The sequence below is a fragment of the Chrysemys picta genome, chromosome 13, assembly GCF_011386835.1.
Source record: "Chrysemys picta bellii isolate R12L10 chromosome 13, ASM1138683v2, whole genome shotgun sequence".
Taxonomy (NCBI): Eukaryota; Metazoa; Chordata; order Testudines; family Emydidae; genus Chrysemys; species Chrysemys picta.
This window is the reverse complement of record NC_088803.1, coordinates 10958238-10968909: the sequence shown is the minus strand read 5'-3', so window position 1 is coordinate 10968909 and position 10672 is coordinate 10958238. Positions and strand designations below refer to the sequence as shown.

At 51.1% G+C, this 10672-nt stretch overlaps 1 pseudogene; it reads right to left on the bottom strand.

Moving 5' to 3' along the window:
- Positions 1–541: 541 nt before the first annotated feature.
- Positions 542–8425, bottom strand: LOC101932579 (cathepsin G-like; annotated as a pseudogene).
- Between the last annotated feature and the right edge of the window lie 2247 nt (positions 8426–10672).

Genomic DNA, 10672 nt, shown 5'->3' with positions numbered 1-10672 from the left:
TGAATTTCACATGCAAAGCCTAGTTAGCCCATGGCTGGTCTAGCCAGCAAAAAGACAGGAAAATGGGTGTCTACTTTAGTGTTGTTTCTGCAGAATGTTCTGGATCCAGGGGATGAAGGTGGAGAGTCTTGTGAACACGCTTGGCTCCCAAAATGCTCGTCAACATATGAAGCGATGCCCTGGGCCACTCCGTCACATGCCAAGGGACCACCAGAATCACCCTGGGATTAAGAATAACCACAATTACATCTTTTACATCTCTAGCATGACTTTTTATTTACAGATGTTATTGCATGAGAGTTGAGATGGTTAAATATTTGGAAAGAAATATGTTTTGTGTAAAAAATTGCCTTTTTTCAACTTTGGCAACTTCACCAAAATCTTTTCTGTTTGGAAGTGGTTTTTTTGGGGGGGCGGGGGATAGCACTTGGTAGGGTTAGGCAGAGTTTGGTAGAGTTGTGTTTGAATTGAATAGTGTTTGAATTCGGTGGATGTAGGAAGTAATGAGTTTGGGTAGACTTTAGTAGGACAGGGTGTATGTTTAGTAGAGCTGGATAAGACAGGGATTAATTTAGTAGAGATTTGGTAGAGTTGGTAAAGTTTAGGGAGAGTTGGAGTTGGGGAGAGTTTTGCAGAACAGGGGTTAAGTTTGATAGATTTGGATAGGATTGTGTTGGGGGGTGAATTTAGCGTAGCGTTGGTAGGTTTGTGTAGGGTGGGGTTTGCGTTTGAGGTAGGGTTGGTAGGGTTGTGTTGTGGGGGTTGAGTTTGGGGTAGAGTTGGATTGGGTTGTGTTGGCCAGGGTCTCAGATGAAGGAACGTCAATAGCCATGTATAATAATGGATCTTGGCCAAGCTAATGGGAGCTGTGCTGAGCTGGTCTCACCATCACCTCACCTCTTTGGGCCGATCAGATGTCTGAATCAACACCCTGTCTCCTGAGCGGGGCTAGTTTGTTAGGGGATCACTGTGCAATTAGATTCTTAGCCCTGGAAAGCGCCTCCCAATTCCCTCCCAGCAGCGGCCTCCTGGAACCAAGGAGCCTCCAGATCAGCAGGATACTTACCAGAAAAGGTAATTTCCCCAGGCCGGGCTTCCCCACACACAGCATTGTTGAGCAGTTGTGTCCCGGGTACAGCTGACACATGTTGTCCCTCATGACCTCCAGGTCCACCTCACGGAGCGTGTCAGTTCTTGAGTTCCGGCCAGTCCGACCCCACCCGGCCACGCTGCACGTGGATCCCGGCCTCACCCTGGAGTTGGCGTTTGGCAGAGGGATGAGCCGCACCCAGTTATTCAGCACTGCGCTGTGTGACAGCTGACATGGACGTGAGGGAAAACAAGGAACCAGATCAGCACAGGGAGCGGAGCTGGGAGGGGCCAACACGTCCTAACAGAGGAAAGTGGAGATGTGTCCAGTGCATGAGTGGAGGTCACTGGGGGTGGGGTGATGGGATGGGGACAGTACCTGCAGCTACATGAGATCACTGAGGGCAGAGAGATGGGATGGGGATGGTACCTGCAGCAGTGTGCGGTCCCTGAGGCAGGGTGACAAAACTGGGGCTGTACCTGCAGCAACATGATGTCATTGTTAAAGGTCTCTCCGTTGTATTGAGGATGGGGGATCCGGTGGCACGGGGATTTTTTGTTGGCTCTGTTCCCGTTGTCTAATGTTATGGGCTCCTAGCTCCACAGTGATCCTGCTGTAAAAACCAAGAGCAATACATGGGCATTGGGCAGGACTGTACTGAAGGGGGGATGGGCCCATGGTGTGACATAAGTACTGATCTTGTGGGGACAGGGCAGTGATCTCAGATTCCTTCATTCCCCTTGACACCTGGGTCTCAGCTCCCCTCCAGCCAGGGAACCCCTTCCAGCTTGATCCGGACAGGGGTCTACGCCCAGGTGCCCCCACCGCAGAGCCCCGCAGAACTCTCCTGTGGCTGTGAGCCCCTCCCTGCCCCGATCTGGACAGTGGGCCAGAGCCAAGCTGGTGCCAATGGGACGTAGCTCCACTGGTGTCAATGGAGCTGGACCCCAGCTGGTGCCAATGGTCGTAGCTCCATTGATTTGCTCAGTGGTGGATCTGGACCATGGTTTGCAGAGGTCCCTAGAGACACGCCGATGCTCCCTGATCAGATCAGACCCCTGGCTTCTACTCTCTCAGCCTAACGCACTCACTGCTCCTTCCGTGCAACCTACGATGGTGCCAGAGCTCCCAGCTCCCCCATCACCAGTGATGCTTCTGGTTCTCTGTGTGTGAATCCCCGTACGGGGACAGCACCTCCCCTGACAGGCCAGGGATCCCATGGACAGGGGATGGGTCTGAGCCCCCTTGGGGGTTGATAAACTCAATGGGGGTGTCACTTTGGGTGTCACGTACACAATGCACTGTTATCATAGTGATAAGAGCCACCTGCCTCTCTCTCACACACAGGGGTACAGGGGTGTGTTTTCTCATCCAGGACCTATACCAATCAGTGTTACCCATAGCCCATGTAAACAGGAGAGCTGGGGAAGGGCAGAACTTGGTGCTTGGAACAGTGACAGCAGCACAGAGATGCCCTAGAGGGGAAATGTCCCACGTCTCATTTTGCACCCCCTCAACCAGCCAGTCCCCTGCCATGAGGCTGTATCAGAGCTAGCCCCCTCCCATAGGGGAAAGGCACCAAGTCCATTCCCCACTCCCCTGAGCCAGCCTGTTCCCCATCCTGGGGCCAGTATTAGTCTCACCAATGCTGCATAGAGAGGCAAAATCACCTCCCTGCTCCTACGCCCCTGGTTTTACAGCCTAGGCTCTGGCCAGTTTTGCCCCAGTGGTGCGTGGGGAGCTCATAGCATTGCTTGTTCACTGTAAGCCCACCTAGATCCTTTGTGGAGCATCAGTTCTCCAGCACAGAGTCCTGGACCTGGGGAGGTGTCTGCGTCCCTGGGGCTGGGAGGGAGAACACTGCATCGGCTGGATTCTCACTGCTGGGGTGTGACTGGGCCCAGCTCACTAAGCGCCCCAGCTTGCTCCCTGCACCTGCCCTGGCTCAGTCAGCATTTACCGCAATGCCTGGTGCTGTGACACACGATGGCAGCTTGAGCTGGGACCCTGGGGTGACTCTCGTTTCTGGCATCCAACCTGAGACATTGAGCATGTCCAGGACAATCAGATGACCAGGGCTGCATTGTGCTGGGTGCTGTGCAGTGTTTATTAGTGGTGGGTTTGTGTAGGGTGGAGTTTGTGTTTGAGGTAGGGTTGGTAGGGTTGTGTTGAGGTGGTTGAGTTTGGAGTAGAGTTGGATTGGGTTGTGTTGGCCAGGGTTTCAGATGAAGGAACGTCAATAGCCATGTATAATAATAGATCTTGGCCAAGCCAGTGGGAGCTGTGCTGAGCTGGTCTCACCATCACCTCACCTCTTTGGGCCGATCAGATGTCTGAACCAACACCCCGTCTCCTGAGCGGGTCTAGGTTGTTAGGGGATCACTGCGCAATTAGATTCTTAGCCCTGGAAAGCACCTCCCAATTCCCTCCCAGCAGTGACCTCCTGGAACCAAGGAGCCTACAGATCAGCAGGATACTTACCAGAAAAGATAATTTCCCCAGGCCTATTCCTGACCCTTTTATTATGGTAGCGCCTAGAAGACCCAGTAATGGCAAAGGATCCCATTGCCGCTGTACATTACTTGTTAGGTGTATCACAGTAGCACCTAGGTGGACTCCCAGCTATAGCCCAGGACCCCACCGTGCCAGGTGCTGTACAAGCACAAAACACAGCGATGGCCCCTGTCCCCAGTTGCTCACTATCTAGGTATAGAACAAGAGAAAACAAATGGCTACAGACAGGCTGAGAGGGAAGAACCAGGGGAACAATGAGATGACACTAACAGGCATCGTCTGATGGTGCCGTGTCCCAGTCTGAGACATCTCTTCCCAGAGCATCAGACCAGCGTCCGGTCCGTGGATCCCTGCTGTACTGGGCTAGGTTTGTGGTGCATTTTCTTTGCAGGGGAGCTGTTGCAAACAGCAATGGAGTTTTTTCCCTGCCTGAATAGCCCCTGATTAGAGTCAGTCCGGGGGCGGGGAGGGGGACGGGAACACACAGAGGCTCTTTGGGATCAGGCCTTGACATCTGGGCTGAGATGCCTGATGGAGGGGACTGACCTGCCTGCTGTTTGTGACCCCTCTGTCTCCAGACAGGTGCAGAGTTGAAGATGAATGACACAAGGGAAACTAAGAATACCCTGGTACCGATTTCTCTTCCAGTGGGCCTAAAGTGCACTCCTGTTGGCAGGGAGCTGGCCTAGGTGTCAGCGGTGGGATACCAGAGTCAGGAGAACTGACAACACACACAGTGATTTGCTTTTTCACTTGTGACTTTCCTTGTCTTTCTAGCAGATCCAGCTTGAATTACTCAAACCCAGGGGGTGAATTCCCCACGGGGCCCAAAACCCTGGTTACACCTGCTAGGTACAAGTTAGCTGGGAGTCCGAGGCTGGGGGCTTCATTCAATTCCCAGGAAGGCACCACTTCATTGTTTTGCAACTTCATTTTTATTCATTGCTGGGTAAGAAGCAGTGAGCGAAATGCACCAAGTCCTGCGGCAGGGCAGGGCAGGGCAGGGGAGGTTAGAGGGAGGCGCTCAGAGCTGTCATTTCAGCTGAAATCAATTCAGTGCATAATTTCCTAATTTCTCTTCCCATGAAAAAACTCCCACTTTCCTTGTCGGCACTGGGAGCAGGTGTCTTTGGAACGGGGGGTGGCTACCCCTGGGGAAATAATGTGGAAAAGGCCCAGTGAGGACAGGGCAGGATGCAGTTTTAACAGGAGTTAGCAGGTCAGGTAATGATGAGGATCTCCCATAAACGGTCACTTGACGGGCTAACACTGGGGAGAGCTACAAACTGCCAGGTCTGCCCCAGGGTTTGGCCCGTGTCCATTACCCCGGGGGAACTAAACCAGCTGTTTCCCTAGCAAAGACGCAGCCTAAGGGCCAGGGTTGGGATCACCAAGGGAGCTGAGGGAGTTGGAATTGAACATGGCTCCTAACTCCCCGAGGCTCCCTGCCTTGATACTCATGGGTTGGGCACTGCCTGAGAGGAGCGATGTCTGGGGTGGGGGAGATCAGCCTGGGGGGACTCAGCCCCTCTGCAAAGCAGGCCCTACATCCTCTGTTCATTGTGTTCCCAATTCCTAAGGTTGTGGGTTCCCAGCCTGACAGCGATGATGCTGTAAAGCCAAGAAGAACACATGTTGCTTCAGGGCAACAGAGCACATGAGGTAGGGATGGGCCCATGTGAATCTGACTCATTAATACTTATGTTGGGGGCTCTCAGGAAGAGATCTAGGACTCAGCTTACAGCCTGAAATAATGTACATTCCTCTGAACACATGGCTGGCTCTGATCTGACCTCAGGGTGGAGGACTGGCTGGCTCATTGGGGCAGGGAATGGGACACAGGGCCTTTTCCATCTAGGGGGTGCCGGTTGCAGCATAAAGCCCCTCCCTTGTGATGTTGGGGTCCCAGCCTGTGTCTCTACCAGTCCTTGTGCTGTTCCCCTGAGTTCCTTCACTCCCCATTGTCCTCCTGGCCCCTGGGTCTCAGCTCCCCTGCAGCCTGGTGACCCCTCCCCAGTCAGATCCAGACAAGGGTCTATACACAGCTCCCCCTAGACCACAGCACTGTGAGCCCCTCCATGCCCAGGTCAGGACAATGGGCCACATCCAAAGCTGGTGCAATGGGATGGAGCTCCACTGGCATCAATGGGGCCAGAACCTCAGCTGGTGTCAATGGGCCATAGCTCCATTGATTTACCCAGCATTGGATCTCGACCATGGTTTCCGCAGGCCCCTAGAGACACACCGACACCCCGTGAGCGGATCAGACCCCTGGGCTCTGTTCTCCCAGCCTGTCGCACTCACTGCTTCTTCCCTGCAACCTACGACGGTGCCAGAGCTCCCGGCTGCCCCATCACCTGCTAACCCCGACCTGCCCCGACATCCCCAGCACAGAGGCGCTTACTCTCCATTGCAGTGAGTGGCCGTCAGCACAAAGTTCTCCGACACCAGAAACCCTCCACATCGAAACCTCTTGTCTCTGCTTTGTATATCCAGGCCATGTAGGGTCTGGAGTGGGGCAGGGCTTCCCGGCCCCCAATGATCTCACCTGGGGGGGGAACAAATTCATCTAAAGAGCCACATCATCTCCCTGGGCCAGGCTGGGATCAGTCTCCCCATCCCAAAGGGGAGTCCCCACAGCCTCAACCCATCTCCTGTGATGCTCTCCCTGGGGGATTCCTGTACCAGGAACTTTGCCCCGTGCTGAGCTCTGCCCTGCACTGGACACCCCCTAGTAAATCTAAAGCTCTCACCTCGCTGGGTGGAGAATCGGTGCCAAATGCACTGGGAGCAGGTCAGTAATCGCACTGCCCTGAGTTAACGGCTTTGTGGGCCAGTAGCATCCAGAACGCCACAGACACGTCCCCTGATGATGTTTCACCTTCTCCGTCAACCGCCAGTGATGAGCCAGGGCTACTCCCAAGCTGTCCCCTCCCCCCGCCCCACAACTGTTTTTGTACAGAAAATCGGGTTTTCTAGATAATGAAAAATCTCCCAGAAAGCATCTCCTCGCTTCAAACATTTCAACATTTTTCTTGGCAAACTGATCATTGCCCCCAGCTTTCGGCATTTTTCAGCTGACAATTTGTAAGTTTTCGGTCACCAAAACAATTTTCTCTTTGGTCACACTAGAGATTAAGAAGCAGTGGCAAGGTATGCAATGGAAACATGCCGTCCCCCATCCGTTTAGCCCTGCTGCCTTCACTATCCCTGACCCTTTACTGCTTTCATTTCTCCAAATGTTACCTACATTGCCCAAGATATGGAACATTATATGCACAGCTGGCCAGCAAATTGAACTAAACACCGATCCTCTAAAAAAGCATTGGGAGGAGGAACAAGACCAATTATTTTCTGCTAACCAAATGGAAATAAATAGTAGCCAGTGCTCCAAACTGCTCCTTGGAGCTGCATTTCAGATTAATTCCACAGGAAATCATACACAGGAGGTCCTGGACCTTCCTTCCACTGTTCAAACCAGATGCTGCTAAGTCAGACAAATGTTGGTTCTGAGATTCGGCAGGTGCTGACTTAACCCATATGCTCTGGGAAGGCATCTAGATGCATAGGCTTTGGGTGGAACTGAATTGGAGAGTACATTTTTTCCTATCAAATAAAATTAAACCTGTAATTTTCAACCTAATGAGTATTAAGTGGAAGCGGAATAAATCTGAAAGACTTTGGCTAAGCAGAGCACTAACAGTGGTGGAAAAACTAGTCCCACAGAAATGGAAATCAAAAAAAGCAACCAACAATCAAAGATTGGAGCATGGACATTCTAAGCTTGGCCACCATGGAAAGAATCAGGAGTGGGTCAGTAATCGCACTGCCTGGAGTTAACAGCTTTGGGGGCCGAAGTCACCCCAGATTAGGCCAGGGAGCCCCTGGAAGGGCACTGAGAGGTCCTTTGTGGATGCATCTTCTCCATCAGCCAGGGCTGCTCCAAGACCGACCCAGAAAACTTTTTACAAATGTCATTTTTTCTCAGAAAGCCTCGTTTCAAACAGGTCTGAATTATTGTGGTGAAACTAATTCTTTCCCCCCCAGTGTTGGGTGATATTTAGGTGAAAATTTCAAAAGTATCACTTTGGGTTTTTTCCCGTGGAAAATAAAAAATGTTTTCTGATCACCTCTGAAGAAGTCTCCACCCAGGTGTCGGGTGTGTTGAAAAATCTCAACTTTAACAAATTGCTGTTATTTGCATGAGGGTGGTACATAGACCGAGATCCAGGCCCCTATTATGCCAGGGGCTGTGCAGAAACTAACTGAGATCAGGGGCTCCCTTGCTCCAGGCCTTTCACTGACCCAGGCAGTGTCCAAACACAAGCCAAATTGTTCTTCACATTGTGCAGATAGGGAAACTGAGGCCCAGGAAGATTGTTTGTAAACCTGACTAAGGGATTTCGCTGACCATCCTCAATCCATACAAATCCCTGTCCACAGAGATCCTGGGCAGATCTAGGAATGGTCCCAGATTTGTTGGGTCCCAGCCCAATGTCCTAGCCCCATGGCCGACCTCCCTGTCTGGGACACGGATTGGCAGTGGGGTCCGAAAAGGAGCCTGTGGGGGCTTGGCCACCCAACCCCTTGTGCTGCTGTGAGAGCCCCAGGTGCACGCAGGAAAGGATGCAGGGGTTGATACAGGTCCTTGGCCCCAGCAGGAGCAAGGGGAGACCCTAATTGCTGCCCACAACTCCCCATATGGGGTGAGGGTCCCACTGCCCATGGGCCCTGATCCCCCCCATCCCCGAACTCACCAGCCTGAGACCCAGGGGGAAGGCGAAAGGCCACGGGAAGCAGAACCAGGATCAAGAGCTCCATCGTCAGAGCCATCCAGGCATGGGCACGGAGCCTCTGCCTGAGCCCTGGGGGTTATATGGACCAGGCATGGGAAGGGGAGGGGAGGGAGGGCAGGGCAGAGCCTGGCAACCACAGGGACGTGTACCCTACTGCCTGTAATCTCCCACCCCAGATGGCCCAGGGGTGGAGACGCCGATTGGAGAAGCCTCCATCCACAGCTGTGCCCACATCAGGGCGGGGGGTTTCCTCCCTGCTCTGGTGCCCACTCGGTCTGGCTGCGGATGTGGTTAACCCTGCACTGTTCCGTACTACAGGTGTAAGAAACACCCTTGGGCATCTCTGCACTGAGATACCCAGACCCATAGATTTCAAAGGTAGAAGGGACCATTGTGACCTCCCAACCTGACCCCCTGGTGGAAACCCCAGATCCAAACCCCACCCAGCATTTCCTCCCTTCACTACAGCCCCAGGTCAGTTGTTCCCATGGCTGCATGTTTAATGGTTGCATATTAGTCTCAGCCACACCTTTTCTGATTCCAGCTGCCGGCCATCGAGTCTTTTCCTGTTTTGGCCAGAGAGGTTGAAGAGCCCCCTGCTCTCAGAAACCCCTGCCCCATGGAGGTTTCTGCAGAGGGGGCCAAGTCCCCTCTTCACCTCCAATACCCTCAGGAGACCACTCTCCTTTTACCTCTCCCCACCAGCTTGTTCTTGTAGCTCTTTCCAATTTGCCAAAGTCCTGCTAGAGGTGTGGACATTTGAGGTGGACAAAATCTCCACTCATGGTCCCACAAGGGCCGAATCCAGAGATGATCCTGTGACGTTGCACTCCATATGCTTTATGGAAGTATGCTTATGAATATGAATTAACTGGAATATGCTTTACACTAAATACCCCTTGTATGGAGTCATTAGAAAGCTTGTAATCTACTAAGTGTGTTCATCTTATTTGTTGGCACGTATTATTTCTATATCTGGAGTTAGGAGAATAAGATATAAACATGTATCACTGATGTAAACATATTAAGTGGAGGCCATTAAGGGTGCTCCAGAAACAATCAGTTGTAAATGGCTTTTGTTACTTGAAAGCCTTCCTGTATACGTGTGGGCCAGCCCAGGGGGAATGGAGACTAGGGGTCTTACAGTGACATGTGACCATGTCACCTGATAATGAAATTCATCTTAAATCTAGTACTTTTCCATTTAGAAGGAGGAGTGGGGACCCAGAGAGACAAAAGATTCCCGCCTTTTGGCAAAGCTATAAAAGGGGGTGGAGCAGGTCAAAAGGAGGCCAGTCATGAGAAAATCGCTGGTTACCACCCAAGATGTCTGCTGGATCTAACAAAGACTGTACCAGGGGAAAGGATTGGGCCCAGACTAGGAAGGAGTCTAGCCTGTGAAAGAAGCTTATTAGAACATCTTTGAGGGTGAGATATTACCTGTAATCAGGTTTCAGAGTAGCAGCCGTGTTAGTCTGTATCCGCAAAAAGAACAGGAGTACTTGTGGCACCTTAGAGACTAACAAATTTATTAGAGCATAAGCTTTCGTGGACTACAGTCCACTTCTTCGGATGCATATAGAATGGAACATATATTGAGGAGATATATATACACACATACAGAGAGCATAAACAGGTGGGAGTTGTCTTACCAACTCTGAGAGGCCAATTAATTAAGAGAAAAAAAACTTGATTAATTCTTTTTTTTTTAATTCTCTACGCAAAGGAATTAATGGACACAAATCTGACATCAGGAATCAACATACTCAAAAACCAGTGGGAGAACACTTTAACCTGTCTGGTCATTCAGTGACAGACCTGCGGGTGGCTATATTACAACAGAAAAACTTCAAAAACAGACTCCAACGAGAGACTGCTGAACTGGAATTGATATGCAAACTAGACACAATCAACTCTGGATTGAATAAGGACTGGGAATGGCTGAGCCATTACAAACATTGAATCTATCTCCCCTTGTAAGTATTCTCACACTTCTTATCAAACTGTCTGTACTGGGCTAGCTTGATTATCACTTCAAAAGTTTTTTTTCTCTTAATTAATTGGCCTCTCAGAGTTGGTAAGACAACTCCCACCTGTTTATGCTCTCTGTATGTGTGTATATATATCTCCTCAATATATGTTCCATTCTATATGCATCCGAAGAAGTGGGCTGTAGTCCACGAAAGCTTATGCTCTAATAAATTTGTTAGTCTCTAAGGTGCCACAAGTACTCCTGTTCTTTTTACCTGTAATCAGTTTCTTAATATATTAG